Below are 17,568 nucleotides of genomic sequence, written 5' to 3' on the forward strand. Positions count from 1 at the left end.
TTGACATATCCTAAAAAGGCTCACATCAAAATCATTAAGCAAAAGCATTTCATGATCAAAAGAAGTCCAAGACAATTTCAAAGCTCATATGTGATCATCATGAATGAAAAATTCAAATCAAAACAGAAATGATTCAAATAAATCTGGAAAAATTCATGAGTAATCAAGACATCTAACATGATCAACATACAAAAAATCAGAAGCATCAAAGATCATTTGGCATGGAAATTAAATTGCATAAGTTGGACAATCAAAGGTGTGACACAAATTGTCACACCATGCAAACACAAGCATAAAACAGAAATGGTAAATGGGAAAAATGTCAAACCAAAACCAAAATGTCCATCAATGTGTCTAGAATCAACATGCAAAATTTCAAGTTCATTGTATTAAAAACAAGCATTTCACAATGAGATAAGCAAGGCAAGGTCACAAGTGGATACATGATCACATAACCTAGCACCAAATAAAATCCAGCCATGCACAACTTTGGAAATCATCATCATTAAAAAATAGACATCTCAAGGATCACTATGCAAAAAACCAGGTATTTTTTGGATCAATTTTCAAATTGTTATGCATTTTACAAGTTGGATAAAATAAAAAAACAAGTGAAGCACATAGCATGAAATAAGGAGGGAAAATGAATAAAATGCATGAACATTTGAATAAAAAGCACCAGCCAAGGATCGAACTCGGTGGATTTTTGAATGAAGCGCGCCAGGCCAAATGAAACGCACCGTTTCATTAATACAGGTGGCCAGTCAGCGCTGATGTAGTCTTGGTCAAACAATGTGGACCAATGGATACGCAAGCAAGGCAAACGCGTGGACCAGTCACAAGGAAACCCTAAGCCAGCATGGACAAAACCAGGAAACTGTTGCTAATTGCATGAAACCGTTGCCAATGCATGAACTTCATCTTCTTCATGAGGAAGAAGATGAACAGTAGCAATCTTCATGCGTTTTTCCAGAAAATTTTCCAGAACACCACAAATCATATATCATTTTAAAGCATTTTTCATGGAGATTATGGATCAAACAAGAGCTAAGCCTAATTCCACATATCAAGAGAGAATCGAACAAGAGAAAATTCATACATAAAACTTGAATCAACCATAACTCAGTCAATAGTGTATCAAATCACATGATTCTTTCACCAGAATTACCAGGAGAACAAGATCTACAATAATATATACATGGATTTCAAAATTAAAAGGTTCGAATTATGACCTCTTGAAGAGCAGAACCTTTGAATTCACACGATTCGCAGCTTGTATTGGTCAAAATCTACTCTACAATACTTGAAATGAAGTTTGATGAAGCAATTGAAGCTTGAAAGGTGCTGGATCTAGCTCAAAACAGAAACTCCATTTTCAACTTCATGAACTTCCACTACTTGATTCTTGCACGAATTCACCAATTCAACACTTGATCTGCACAGAATCAAAGCTAGGCAACAAGTATATGAAGTAAAATTGCAAGGTTCTTTGGAAAAAAATTGAATTATGAATGAGAGAAAAATTTGGAGGGAGAGAGAATTTGGATCTTGAAATGTGAAAAAATGATTAACCTCCTCCAATTCTGTTAGGATTAGAGTATATATATGCCTTCTTAATCAACTTGCTAATCCATAATTAATTTGGTTAAGTGAAATAAGGTATTTTGCAAAATTTCCAAAATGCATGGTGCATGGGCTAATTGCACGTGAACAATACCCTTTTCCTCATCATTCTCACTTAAAATCCTCTTTTAAACCCAATGGCAATGGTAAAAAGTCCATACAATGCACCATTTTTGAATTTTGCAATTTCCCTCCAAAAAAGACATGGAATAGCAAGTGATCATGTGATGAGATTTTATGTAATGTGGTGCATGATTTGGAAATTAGAGGTCAAGAGGAGAATATTGCAAAAAGAACCACTCATTTTGGAGCTTTGAATCAAAAGATATGGCCATTTGAAGTCCCATGCATACTTGGCAATGATTTGATCATATCTCCTCAACCACACATCATAAATCCATGATCTTGGACATTTTGGAAATGGGAGAGAAAGATCTACAACTTTAATGTTCAACAAAATTTCATTTGAAACGTTTTTGATGATGTAAGATTGAGTTGAAGTTGGTCCAAAACCCTTCCATTTTTGGAAATCTCAAATTATGGGTCACTTTCTATTTTGGGAAATTTTTGACTGGACCTCAAATTCTTCAATGTGAGTGTTTGAAATGTCAAATGAGACTTGTTTGAACATGAATGAAGTATTTCCAATCACTTCCCACCTCCAAATCCACAGTTGACTTTGCAGTTGACTTTCTAGGTCTTCAGATGATCTGAAAATGTTCTGATGAGATTCAAGCCTCTACCATTTGGGATTTTGCTTCAAAATGTCATCATAGCTCATATGAACTCTTGTGAATGATTGTGGGGTTCAAATCTCAAGAATAACCACCATCTATTGCTCAATGAATGCCTTTAATTGCCTTGACCTGTTATTGCTTCATCTGCAAGACAAAGGTTAGATGACATATTTTTGTACTTTTGGTTAGTGATTAAAAGAAAAGCAATGACATATAAATGCAAGGAATGCTTGGTGATCAAGAATCACTCTCAAAAAGATAACCCACCCACAGGGAAGGAAGCAAGGTGTCCAATGATCCTTGAGGCAATGCAATGATATGATATGATGCCATGAGGGATCTTAGGGACAAAATTGGGGTCTTACAGCATCAAATAAAGATGGCCTCATCCAAGCTTATCCATTCCATGATCTTCTTCAAAAATAACCCATGTAACAGATGAATTCCATAAGTCACAGGTTCAAAATAACAGCTTCACAATGATCATGTTGCAAATGAATCCTAGAGAGGTCTTCAAAGATGTATCATATGAAATTCAAATTGCAAGAACTTGGTTCTTCAACAAGTTGACATTGTCCAAGTCCTTTAGCTTAGGGAAGTTGCCTCGATTCTAAGTCCATTTGTCCAAGATCAAGCCAACAGTCCACTCAAAAGTTTTTTAGGGTTTTTATGATTATTATGTACATTAATGGTCAAAGACCACACAAACAAGCAAAGTATATACAAATAAAACATATCACACAATATGGTCCAAATGGACAAAGTGAAAATTGTATTAACATAAACAAATAGAATCATATGAACAATGGAAAATGAAATAAAGTGCAAAAAGTAAATTGGATTAAAGTAAAAGCTTGAAATTAAAAGTCAATATTTAGTAGGTTAGAGGTTAGTTTTGTTTTGCTTTTCTTTTTCAAGACATTCTTTGGAGAACACTCAACCCACTTATCACAAGCATGAATCCTTGAACCAAAATATCTTCCAAAAGGAAGGAAAGAAGGCCAAGTTTCCACACAATACCATGAAAGAGAGGAGACTTACAATCTCACTAACTAGAATGCTTATGCCTTTTATGTTACCAATTTAGCACTGTGTTAAGCAATCGTAATTGTACTTATGTAGAAGTCACAACTATTTGAGGCCGGGCAATAGAATTTTGGTGTTAATGCATGTTAGAGACATAGTGTAACATCCTAATTTTCCATACCTTAAATAATATATATGATTATAATTGAGATTTTAACATCGCTAATTATTACAAACTAAACATTGAAACTAGCAGCTATAATAATTAATTTATCATCTAATTACTCTTTATTTTATTATTAATATTATTATTCAATTTGAATATCATCGTTTTATTTTACAGACTAAACTTTGAAATTAGTCATTTAAATACTTAATTTTAAGTTAATTAATTATCCATATTATTTTTATTATTATTACTTTTGTTGTTTTGTTATTATATTATTTGATGTTATTTGATTTGAATATCATTATTTTACTCTACAAACTAATCTTCAAAAAAAAAATAGTAAATAAAATAACCTTAAGTTAATAAATGTATTAAATAATTATCCTTGTTATTATTATTATTATTATTATTATTATTATTATTATTATTATTATTATTATTATTATTATTATTATTATTATTATTATACTTATCATTTCATTTTATAAAAGAAATATATTTTATTTTTCTATTAATATTCTACATGATCACATGTCATGAAATAGTAGAAAAATCAAACTTTCATACATTTCTCACCAACTATTTTCACAAAGTCATATTAGAACATCTATAAAACTATTCATGCAAGACTTGTAAATATTTGATAAAGACATATTTACTAGCAAGAGTTGAAAAGTTAGAAAGCATGGGCAAAAGGTGATAAATTTACATTATTTTAATATCTTACAACTAGTATAAATAGGGGTCTTTCTCACCCCATTTTCATTCATTCATCCACAAATCATCTTTCTTACCTCTTTATTTCCTTCTTCCTCTAGTTTCTTCATATAGAAATATTAGTTTGAGTTGTCGAAGTTTTCACGGTGTCGGTTTGTAGTTTTTAGAGTTATTTTGGGGTCAAAGTTCTTCTAAAGTTTTAAAGAAGTTTGATACGTCAAAGTTCTGCTCAAATCATTTTCATAAGTAACCGGTAAGTCGTTATAATTTAATTATTTTAATTATTTTATTTATATAAAGGTTATTTTAAGATTTCAATTTAAATTTCCGTTCAGACGTCGAGATATTGAACTTATAAAGTCCAAGATAAATTTTACCATTTTAAGTTGTTATAATGCCCAAGTATTATTATAAAATTAAAATGTTATTAGGAATACACTCTTGATAATTTTCTAAAATAAACAAATCCAAACGGGGGTGTAGTCTAATTTATACTTGAATTTAATAACGATTTAAATATAGTGGAGGTTATGATTAAATATTTTAAATAAATAAATATTTTAATTTGTAATAGGATTATGTTTATTTAATCGTAAATTATATTCTAATTATTTTATAAATTTCGTACAATTCAAAGGTTATCGTAAATTAGGTTCTGGGCAAACATCAGAGAAAACGCTCGTGGACTTTCAACAACGATCAACAACAAAAGGTGGGGGCAAGGTCTTGTATACGTTGGGACGGTTAGCGTAAAATAGCTTTATATATATATATATATCTATATATATATATATATATATATATATATATATATATATATATATATATATATATATATATATATATATATATATGTGTGTGTGTGTGTGTGTGTGTGTGTGTGTATGTGTGTGTGTGTGTGTAGTGGTGACCCAACCCTACCAGCGATAAATAAGTAAGGAGAGCCTATTCTCGAATAATGATTTTCCCAAATCACTAAGCGAGGTTATGCCGACCTTAATTATTTATCATAAGAATGATCTATGACAATTTGAGGTTGTATTGTGCTTACATTGTTTGATTAATTGTCTAATTGTTCATTTTATTTATACTTGAATGATTGTGATTGATAGACTAAGAAAATAATCTATTAAGGAGAGAAACAACAACATTGATTATATATTAAGTGTTAGATCCCCAATGAAATAAGGGAAGTTGGATACATTGAGTAGTTGTATTCGGTTGGGTTCTGGCTAAGGAAAATACTTGGTCGACCATGTCCTTTACGGTCCACCTCTCTTACCTGGGAAGTCAACCATACATTATTCACTGTATAAACGGAACTAGTTATATAGAGATAAGGATCACGCCAAGGAGAAATAGACAAGACATTTAATGGATTTGGCACTCAACCGAAGTATTAGATAATAACTATGACCTGAAAGGTTGATATGATATTTCCCAAATATTAACTAAATACTTATGGTTGAGAGTTGCTACAAGATGGTTGAGTGATCAGATAGACCTGCATTGAGGAATGTGTAAGTCCACTGCCGTGCGGTATGGGACGTACGAGGTTGATCAGTCGCCTACAATCCCGACGGGGATTATTATTTATGCATGCTAGGCAAGACGAGGGTCTTGGCCTGAATCCTCAGGGACGATCGACTTATAACACCTGGACTCCATGTGAAGTTAGGTGGCGTAGCTCTTGGTAATTGGGAGTATGTTGGTGGCATGTGGTCTTGTGATATCTGATCTTGGTAAATGGGAAAAGTATCCTTGACAGTGTTTAGTGGCCTGAGTCAGTATATAGTTCAGGGATGCATTAGAATAAACACTTATAGAGTATAGGTAAATATGGGATAAAGATACGCTTGTTCGAATAATTGTGGTTGTCATATATATATATTACTATTTTACATCCTATTCCCACTTTTAAACTTGTACATAAATCTTAGCCCTGTATTCTTTTTGTCTTGCATCTTTGGATTGATCTATGACGATCAGGCGACGAGCTAGACCATTTAGGAGGGAAGGCTATGGAGTGACAGATTACGATAATGTCAAGGCTGAAGGTTGCTAGCGTTTTGTCAAACGCTTATCACATCGTTACTAGTACGTAATATTATATACAGTCAGTATAAGTGTCAGTCCTGTTGGACTTAGGAGGTCCTTCTGTTAAGCTTTCTTTTGATTTTCTTCATGTACTTTTATTTTAAGTTTTATCTACGTGGCAAGGCCACTAGTCTTAACGGTGTCAAACTTTATGTAAAACATATTTGAAGCATATATATGTGAAGTAGTATATTTTTAATTAATTCAGTCTTGTTATTTAAATTTTTTAAATTTTCTGTATTTTATTTTAGAATTTCACTAATGGGACATAAGCTGTCTCATTTAATGGTATCAGAGCTGGTCGATTCAGCTCGGACCGTAAGTGTCTAGAGTTATACTGACTGTATCAAGTTGGATTCCAAACAGGATGATAACTTTTCTTTTGTGCGTTGAGTCTTCCTCTTGATATCCTTCTAATATACTGATCTAGGAAGCGTCTTTAACACACTTAACTTATTCTTCTTTCTTTTTCCCCCAACGGTCACAAACCCAACGGTAACGTAACGGACACTTCACAAAATTCACTATATAAATACTTCACACCTATTCATTATTTTCATATCAATTTCAAAGTACTTATCCATACCTTACAAATGGATAAATATTTTCTTTTTTTCATCACTCTTCTTGTCATTATCTTGTTTCTTATTGGTATTATCAAGCATGAAGAATTAGGTAAAGATTTCTTAGCAATAATGATAATTATAGTGTTACCATTACTAGTCTTAGCTTGGTTTATTAATAGAGGTTTTTAAATGAAACATGGTCATGGTTTTTGTAATCGTTGTTATTGAATAAATTGATATGCTTTTGTTTATACACTAAATATTGATTATCTTTGCCAAAATTCTAGATATAACCATAACTAACGTTAAGCATTAATTCAACATATTAAACATAACATTGCATGTGAGAGAATTGACAAAATCCTTATCGATAAATCATTCATTGGGATATAAATATACATATTTATTATGTTCTTTATGTCTTGTGGATGATTGAACCTAATAACTTATCCTTTTCAGGAAGTTATGGTTCAGAATGCCAGAAACGTGAGGCGTGGTAGGAGTGCTGGTAGAGGCGCTAGTAGAGGTGTAGGTAGGAATGTGAGTGGTGAAGCTACTCCCAAAGGGGTAGCTAACATCCCCATAGGATGAGAAGATCATTCCCAAACTGGAACGAACTCTCAAGCTGACACTCGAGATGTTCGTGAACTTGCTGCGGCTGTGTTAGTTCAAACACAACAAAATGCTCAAATCCTGCAAATCACTCGTGATCATCAACTTTTTCAGCAACAACAAAGAGAAACTGTGCATGAAGATACGTGATTGAACTCGTTTCTGAAAGGTAAACCACCACAGTTTGGTGGTGACTTTAATCCGGAGGGTGCTGAGAAATGGTTGCAAGAGATAGAGAAGATATTCTCTTTCACTCACTGTAGAGAGAATAAAAGAGTCGGTTATGCAACATTCATGCTGATAGGCGACGCTGAAGCCTGGTGGAGAGGAAAACATAGATTATTGGAAGAGGAAGGAAGAGATATCAATTGGATCTTGTTCAAAGAAGAACTTTTGAGGAAGTATTTTCCAAAGCTATGTAGGAAAGAGAAGGAGAGAGAATTCCAGAACCCTCGTCAAGGTATGATGACAGTGGGAGAGTATACTAGGAAGTTTGAATCCTTGCTAAAGTATTCTGAATTTTACCGCTTGCATCCAAAGGAAGAATGGATGTGTGAAAAGTATCAAGATGGATTGAAATATGATATCCAGAGGGCGGTTCTACCTCTGCATATTATGCGCTTTGGTGAGCTGATAGAAAGATGTTTGGAGTTGGAAGGAATTGACAATAGGAAGAATCAATATGGATCAAGAGTACCAACCCGAAACGACAATCACAAGGGCCATTTTAACCGAGGCCATGGAGGAAGGACCCAACAAGGGGGTAAGACATATCAAAGGCCTACACCATATCATAACCAGGATTCTAGGAGGTTAATGTTCAAGTGTTACAGCTGTGGAGGGGCACATCTTAACAAAGATTGTCCAAATAGAAATATTGGAGCTTGTTTTCGTTGTGGTCAGAAGGGCCATTTTCTCAAAGATTGTCCCCAAGGACAAAACCAACCAACAAGCCAGAAGAGCGTCCTAATAAACAATAACAATGTAGGGAGAGCAAGGAACGGAGGCCCAAATGTTGGTCAAGGACCTCAGAATCAGAACAAGCCGACCACAGGAAGAGTATTTGCAATTAGAGGAGCTGAGATCTCAAAGTCAGATGGGTTAATCCAAGGTATGTGTCTAATTGGAGATAAGTTGGTATCAGTATTATACGATTAAGGAGCTACACATTCATTTATATCTACATCTTGTGCGGAAATTTTGGGATTTGAAATTGTTGATCTCAATAATAAGTTGACCATTACAACTCCCTCGGGAGAAAGAATGGTAATTTGTTCAGTTTGGGCAGACTGCCCTGTAATTTTAGAAAATAGAAGATTCTTAGTGGATCTTATAGTACTCCCGCTAAAAGACCTAGATGTCATCTTAGGAATGGATTGGTTATCAGCCAACGATGTAAACTTGGGGTGCAAGAAGAAAATTTTAACGTTTGGAGAAGATAGTGGAGAAGTCATAAAGGTGGAAACTCTCACCCAAAAATTTATGATGTTATTCTCTATGTCAGAAGGAGAAACCCCTAGTGTTGAAAATCTTCCAGTGGTCTGTGAATTCCCGAAAGTTTTTCCAGAAGAGGTTCCAGGTTTACCACCGGTTAGGGAAGTGGAGTTTTCTATAGACTTGGTTCCAGGCACTGGACCAATTTCTATATCTCCTTATCGAATGTCACCCTCAGAGATGGCTGAGTTAAAGAAACAGTTAGACGAGATGTTAGAGAAGGAATTTATTAGACCGAGTGTATCGTCATGGGGAGCTCCAGTCTTGTTTGTTAAGAAGAAGGATGGTTCTTCTAGACTTTGTGTAGATTACAGACAACTTAATAAAGCTACTGTAAAAAACAAGTATCCTTTGCCTAGAATCGATGACTTGATGGACCAGTTAAAGGGAGCATCGGTATTCTCGAAGATTGACTTGAAGTCTGGATATCATCAGATCAGGGTGAAGGAGGATGATATTCCAAAAACAGCTTTCAGATCCCGTTATGGACACTATGAGTACTTAGTAATGCCATTTGGTTTGACTAATGCTCCAGCAGTATTCATGGATTACATGAATAGGATCTTTAGGTCGTACTTAGATTAATTTGTTGTAGTTTTCATCGATGACATTTTGATTTATTCCAAGAATGAGGTAGAGCATGAAGAACATTTGAGGATTGTGCTACATATATTAAAGGACCGCCAATTGTACGCGAAATTCTCGAAATGTGAATTTTGGTTGAAGGAGGTACAATTTCTTGGTCATGTTATCAGTGAAGAAGGTATTGAAGTAGACTCGAGTAAAGTTGGAGCAGTAACAAAGTGGGAATGTCCAAAGAATGTTGGTGAGATTCAAAGTTTTCTTGGACTAGCTGGATATTATCGAAGGTTCATCGAAGGATTCTCAAAGATCGCTTTGCCTATGACTCAGTTAACGAGGAAGGGTAAGAACTTTGAATGGACAAAAGAGTGTGAAGAAAGTTTTCAGAAGTTGAAGGAAAGATTGACTTCATCACCAATACTCATCTTACCAGACCCGTTAGGAAGATTCGATGTGTATTGTGATACGTCATACCAAGGTCTTGGTTGTGTGTTGATGCAAGAAAGGAAAGTGATAGCTTATGGATCAAGACAGTTGAAGGTACACGAGAGAAACTACCCAACTCACGACTTAGAGTTAGCAGCAATTGTGTTTGCCTTAAAAATTTGGAGGCATTATCTTTATGGATAAAAGTTCACTGTGTTAAGTGATCACAAAAGCCTGAAGTATTTATTTGATCAGAAAGATCTAAACATGAGACAAAGGCGTTGGATGGAATTTTTAAAGGACTATGATTTTGAGTTACAATATCATCCAGGAAAGGCCAATGTTGTAGCAGACGCCTTGAGTCGAAAGAAACTTCATGTATCTGCAATGATGTTGAAGGAAGAAGAGTTGATTAACCAATTCGTGGATTTAAACTTAGGAGTACATCACAGTGAAGGAAGTATGTTCATAGGCACTATTGTCGTGTCTTATGAATATCTAAAATGGATCAAAGATGAACAACAACTTGATGACCAATTAATGAATATAAAGGAAACTATCAAAGATGGTCAGAATGGGGATTTTAACATAAGGAGTGATGGAATCCTAAGGTTTGGAGAAAGGTTGTGTATACCTCAAAACCAGGATATTCGAAAGTTGATCTTGGAAGAATCCCACAAAAGTAAGATGAGTTTTCATCCAGGAGCCACAAAGATGTATCAAGATTTGAAGAAAATGTTTTGGTGGTTTGGAATGAAGAAGGATATAGCAGAGTATGTTCAAAGTTGTTTGATATGTCAGAAGGCAAAGATTGAACATCAAAGGCCAACTGGATTATTATAACCTTTAGACATTCCGGAGTGGAAGTGGGATGGAATAGCTATGGATTTTGTAACTGCTTTGCCCAAAACTCAGAAGAAGCATGATGCAATTTGGGTAATCATTGATAGGTTGACAAAGAGTGCATATTTCATTCCCATCAACCAAACGTTTAGCTTAGAGAGACTAGCTCAGATATATGTAAAGGAAATTGTTAGATTACATGGGATACCTACAAGTATAGTCAGTGATAGAGATCCCAAATTCACATCAAAGTTTTGGCGTCAGTTGCATTTAGAGCTAGGAACCAAACTAAGGTTAAGTTCAGCTTATCATCCCCAAATAGATGGCCAATCAGAAAGGACAATTCAGTCGTTAGAAGATCTGCTAAGAGCGTGTACTCTTGAACACAAAGGAAGTTGGAATGAGTTCTTACCATTGATTGAGTTTACTTACAACAATAGCTTTCACTCAAGTATTGGCATGGCTCCTTATGAAGCATTGTATGGACGAAGGTGTCAAACGCCTTTATGTTGGTATGAAGTTGGAGAAAATAAAATATTGGGTTCAGAATTTGTGCAACAAACAACAAACCAGGTTAAGCTTATTAGAGAAAAGATGAAAGCTACACAGGATCGTCAAAAGAGTTATAGTGATAAAAGGAGGAGACCTTTGGAATTTGAGGCAGGAGATCACGTGTTCATTAGGGTAACTCCTAGAGCGGGAATTGCACGAGCAATCAAAACTAGGAAGTTAACACCAAGGTTTATCGAGCCTTTTCAAATTCTACGACGGATTGGACCTGAGGCATACCACATTGCTTTGCCGCCAAACCTGTCTAATCTTCATGACGTATTCCATGTATCACAACTAAGGAAGTATTATCCTGACCCTTCACATGTCATTGAGTCTGAGAGTGTGGAACTTAGAGACAACCTAGAATATGAGGCTTTACCTGTCAAAATTCTAGATCATCGAATTAAGGAACTTAGTGGAAAGCAGATACCATTGGTTAGAGTTGTTTGGGATGATGTAACTGGTGATTCTACCTGGGAAAGAGAAGAGGACATGCATCAAAAGTATCCACATATGTTTTAGGTACGTTAAATTTCGAGGACGGAATTTCTTTTAAGGGGGGTGGTAATGTAACATCCTAATTTTCCATACCTTAAATAATATATATGATTATAATTGAGATTTTAACATCGCTAATTATTACAAACTAAACATTGAAACTAGCAGCTATAATAATTAATTTATCAACTAATTACTCTTTATTTTATTATTAATATTATTATTCAATTTGAATATCATCGTTTTATTTTACAAGCTAAACTATGAAATTAGTCATTTAAATACTTAATTTTAAGTTAATTAATTATCCATATTATTTTTATTATTATTACTTTTGTTGTTTTGTTATTATATTATTTGATGTTATTTGATTTGAATATCACTATTTTACTCTACAAACTAATCTTCAAAAAAAAATAGTAAATAAAATAACCTTAAGTTAATAAATGTATTAAATAATTATCCTTGTTATTATTATTATTATTATTATTATTATTATTATTATTATTATTATTATTATTATTATTATTATTATACTTATCATTTCATTTTATAAAAGAAATATATTTTATTTTTCTATTAATATTCTACATGATCACATGTCATGAAATAGTAGAAAAATCAAACTTTCATACATTTCTCACCAACTATTTTCACAAAGTCATATTAGAACATCTATAAAACTATTCATGCAAGACTTGTAAATATTTGATAAAGACATATTTACTAGCAAGAGTTGAAAAGTTAGAAAGCATGGGCAAAAGGTGATAAATTTACATTATTTTAATATCTTACAACTAGTATAAATAGGGGTCTTTCTCACCTCATTTTCATTCATTCATCCACAAATCATCTTTCTTACCTCTTTATTTCCTTCTTCCTCTAGTTTCTTCATATAGAAATATTAGTTTGAGTTGTCGAAGTTTTCACGGTGTCGGTTTGTAGTTTTTAGAGTTATTTTGGGGTCAAAGTTCTTCTAAAGTTTTAAAGAAGTTTGATACGTCAAAGTTCTGCTCAAATCATTTTCATAAGTAACCGGTAAGTCGTTATAATTTAATTATTTTAATTATTTTATTTATATAAAGGTTATTTTAAGATTTCAATTTAAATTTCCGTTCAGACGTCGAGATATTGAACTTATAAAGTCCAAGATAAATTTTACCATTTTAAGTTGTTATAATGCCCAAGTATTATTATAAAATTAAAATGTTATTAGGAATACACTCTTGATAATTTTCTAAAATAAACAAATCCAAACGGGGGTGTAGTCTAATTTATACTTGAATTTAATAACGATTTAAATATAGTGGAGGTTATGATTAAATATTTTAAATAAATAAATATTTTAATTTGTAACGGGATTATGTTTATTTAATCGTAAATTATATTTTAATTATTTTATAAATTTAGTACAATTCAACGGTTATCGTAAATTAGGTTCTGGGCAAACATCAGAGAAAATGCTCATGGACTTTCAATAACGATCAACAACAAAAGGTGGGGGCAAGGTCTCGTATACGTTGGGACGGTTAGCGTAAAATAGCTTTATATATATATATATATATATATATATATATATATATATATATATATATATATATATATATATATATATATATATATATGTGTGTGTGTGTGTGTGTGTGTGTGTGTGTGTGTGTGTAGTGGTGACCCAACCCTACCAGCGATAAATAAGTAAGGAGAGCCTATTCTCGAATAATGATTTTCCCAAATCACTAAGCGAGGTTATGCCGACCTTAATTATTTATCATAAGAATGATCTATGACAATTTGAGGTTGTATTGTGCTTACATTGTTTGATTAATTGTCTAATTGTTCATTTTATTTATACTTGAATGATTGTGATTGATAGACTAAGAAAATAATCTATTAAGGAGAGAAACAACAACATTGATTAGGTATTAAGTGTTAGATCCCCAATGAAATAAGGGAAGTTGGATACATTGAGTAGTTGTATTCGGTTGGGTTATGGCTAAGGAAAAGACTTGGTCGACCATGTCCTTTACGGTCCACCTCTCTTACCTGGGAAGTCAACCATACATTATTCACTGTATAAACGGAACTAGTTATATAGAGATAAGGATCACGCCAAGGAGAAATAGACAAGACATTTAATGGATTTGGCACTCAACCGAAGTATTAGATAATAACTATGACCTGAAAGGTTGATATGATATTTCCCAAATATTAACTAAATACTTATGGTTGAGAGTTGCTACAAGATGGTTGAGTGATCATATAGACCTGCATTGAGGAATGTGTAAGTCCACTGCCGTGCGGTATGGGACGTACGAGGTTGATCAGTCGCCTACAATCCCGACGGGGATTATTATTTATGCATGCTAGGCAAGACGAGGGTCTTGGCCTGAATCCTCAGGGACGATCGACTTATAACACCTGGACTCCATGTGAAGTTAGGTGGCGTAGCTCTTGGTAATTGGGAGTATGTTGGTGGCATGTGGTCTTGTGATATCTGATCTTGGTAAATGGGAAAAGTATCCTTGACAGTGTTTAGTGGCCTGAGTCAGCATATAGTTCAGGGATGCATTAGAATAAACACTTATAGAGTATAGGTAAATATGGGATAAAGATACGCTTGTTCGAATAATTGTGGTTGTCATATATATATATTACTATTTTACATCCTATTCCCACTTTTAAACTTGTACGTAAATCTTAGCCCTGTATTCTTTTTGTCTTGCATCTTTGGATTGATCTATGACGATCAGGCGATGAGCTAGACCATTTAGGAGGGAAGGCTATGGAGTGACAGATTACGATAATGTCAAGGCTGAAGGTTGCTAGCGTTTTATCAAACGCTTATCACATCGTTACTAGTACGTAATATTATATACAGTCAGTATAAGTGTCAGTCCTGTTGGACTTAGGAGGTCCTTCTGTTAAGCTTTCTTTTGATTTTCTTCATGTACTTTTATTTTAAGTTTTATCTACGTGGCAAGGCCACTAGTCTTAACGGTGTCAAAGTTTATGTAAAACATATTTGAAGCATATATATGTGAAGTAGTATATTTTTAATTAATTAAGTCTTGTTATTTAAAATTTTAAAGTTTTCTGTATTTTATTTTAGAATTTCACTAATGGGACATAGGCTGTCTCACATAGCATAATGGACTATGCTCATAAAACATACCACACACAAAAAAACATATGCAAAAGATGTGGCCTAATCTCATCCATACTCATGTTAATTTTTCAATCAACTAGCATTAGGACTTTGAGATGTCATAGGCCAAATGAAATGAATGAATTAAGAAGAGGAATGAGATGAAGTGGGGAGGGGATAATTGAGATCACAAATTGGTCAAAGGAGGACTTTTACCAAATTAATATCATTCATTCATTTTGGGAGATGGAATGTATACTCCATCAATCCCCTAAATCCAACGATTTTAATTTGACAAAGTCAAATCAACCTTGACCAAGGCCCAACAACAAACAAGCAAACTCAGTTAAGTCAATACAAATGGTCAACAAAATTTAATTGGCATTTATTCAATTAAAAATAATAAAATAATGCATTTAAATCAAATATGTTTTGCCCAATTCCTGAAATCTCATCAAAACACCAAAGAAATGGTCATGAGATTTATCATAGGTCAAACAAGGTCAAAGGACCTTGGAGAAAAAATTTCATAATTTTTGGAGATTTAAAAGTATTTTTAAGTAATTAAAAACAAATGAAAAATAAATTAATTCATGAAAAATATTAATAATGATCCAAGAAATAATTTTAATTCAGAATATGAAAGAGAAAAAGATTTGAATTTTTTTGGTGAAAGTCCCATATTTTTTGGATCAATATTGAATTTAATATGAATTATTGAAGAAAATGCAATTAAAATAAAAATTCAGAAAATCTAAATTACGTGGACCATCAGATCTCCCTCATTAATTGAGGTGGCAGACCTGATGGTCCAAAGCGCGCGCTCCACATGTACTTAAGTCAACTGCGTTGCACAATTGGTATTTAAAACCAACGATCAAGATTAAAACGTGAGGGACAGATCATGTGGTTTAAGTCTTTTCAACTCATCATCGGAGCCAGAGCTCCGGTCATCTTCTCCGGTGGACCTCACCGGACTGGTCCACCATGAACCATCACCATAAAGAAAAACAAGAACATGATCTTGAAGAAAAAATGGCACTGAGCTCGAATCTGACCTCCATTCACTCCAATTCCAAATATATTAAGAGATATGTGGAATTGAAATTTTAGGTACATGAACTGAGTTGCTTTAATTTGACCTCAAAGCAACTCAATCTTCTTGCCTACATTGGTAGGACTTCAGACAACCAAAGAATCAATAGAACTGAGCAAGAATTTGAGAGAATGGAAGAGTTCAAAATTTCTAAAAATTACCTTCAATGTAGGTCTGGATTCGATGGATCTTGATCTTGCTAATGCTTGGACTCACTCCACTTGCTTGTAGGAGAAGGATTGGATGGTTTAGAAGCAATGGATTCCTGGAGAATTGAATTCCAAAACAATGGAGATTCAAGCTCAAATTTAAAAGAATTTATCAGGCTTATCCTTTGAGAATTGAGGATTTGCAATGGGGGATCAAAGTTGGCGCTATTGTGTGTGTATTTCTGAGCAATTGAAGCTCTATTTATAGCTGAATCATGTGATATTTGCACACTCACATTCACTTTCCAAATTTGGCAAATGGTGATGTAATGTTGCATGGGCGTGCATAGGCCCACGAAATGATGGCTTGAGGTCCATAATTGAAGATCAGATGTGTTGAAGTAGGCTTGGATTGCAAGGTAACTGAACATTGATGCTTGAAGTTTGATCCATGCCAAATGATACCACCCTGTTTAAGCCATGCGCAGCCTATGCATTTCTCCTCCAAAATGAATGAATCTGAGATCTTTGGAAAGGTGAGATCAAGAGGAACAACTTTCATGTTCAACACTTTTTCATTTGGAGCTTGGAACTTGGAGAAATTAGAGGTGGAAGTTTGGAAATTTTTGACATATCAAAATTTTTCTAAGTGTCAAGCCATATGTCTCAATATTCCACCTTGCTTAACTTTTTACATGAGCTTCAAATGAGAAAAGTGTATTCATGAAAGTTGTATCTCTCTCAAATACCTTCAAAATTGTCACCAATTTCATGTCATTTGGATTTGAAATGATAGAGTTATGAATTTTTGAAGTTTGGAAAAATCACTTGATAAATGGTATAGGTCAAAAGTGACCTATAATGTAGCCTCATATCACATGCTCAAAAAATTTGAATTAGCTCCTACTCCAACATCAAAGTTGAAGTATACACATTGAATTTGAGTTTGCAACTTGGAAATCTTTCATCTCATAAAAATTGAGCAAGTTATGGCCTTGGGAAGTTGACTTTCAAATTAGGGTTTAGACAAAATGACCTATAATGTTTCAACATAGAAAATGATTTTCCAAGCAAAACTGACTCTAGGTCTCATCATGAAAGTTGTTTGGAATGTCATTTAGAGTAAGTTTTAGTTTTAAATCATTTTCATATGGTGAAAATTGTAGGAGATAGGGTCTAGGGAGACCCAGTTTTGATCAGATGAATTCATCTGGCCAACCCCCATCAACCAACTTG

General features: G+C 33.8%; 2 long non-coding RNA genes across 2 annotated transcripts; both read left to right on the forward strand.

Annotated features, from left to right (window-relative positions):
• The first annotated feature begins 4,340 nt into the window (after nt 1-4,340).
• LOC127135370 (uncharacterized) lies at nt 4,341-6,506 on the forward strand. Its single transcript, XR_007808531.1, has 3 exons — nt 4,341-4,525; nt 4,925-4,984; nt 6,262-6,506. It is a non-coding gene; the product is annotated as an uncharacterized LOC127135370 (long non-coding RNA).
• Nucleotides 6,507-12,796: 6,290 nt separating this feature from the next.
• LOC127135371 (uncharacterized) lies at nt 12,797-14,936 on the forward strand. Its single transcript, XR_007808532.1, has 3 exons — nt 12,797-12,980; nt 13,380-13,439; nt 14,693-14,936. It is a non-coding gene; the product is annotated as an uncharacterized LOC127135371 (long non-coding RNA).
• Nucleotides 14,937-17,568: the final 2,632 nt, after the last annotated feature.

This window comes from Lathyrus oleraceus, chromosome 4 (genome assembly GCF_024323335.1).
Source record: "Lathyrus oleraceus cultivar Zhongwan6 chromosome 4, CAAS_Psat_ZW6_1.0, whole genome shotgun sequence".
Lineage (NCBI taxonomy): Eukaryota > Viridiplantae > Streptophyta > Magnoliopsida > Fabales > Fabaceae > Lathyrus > Lathyrus oleraceus.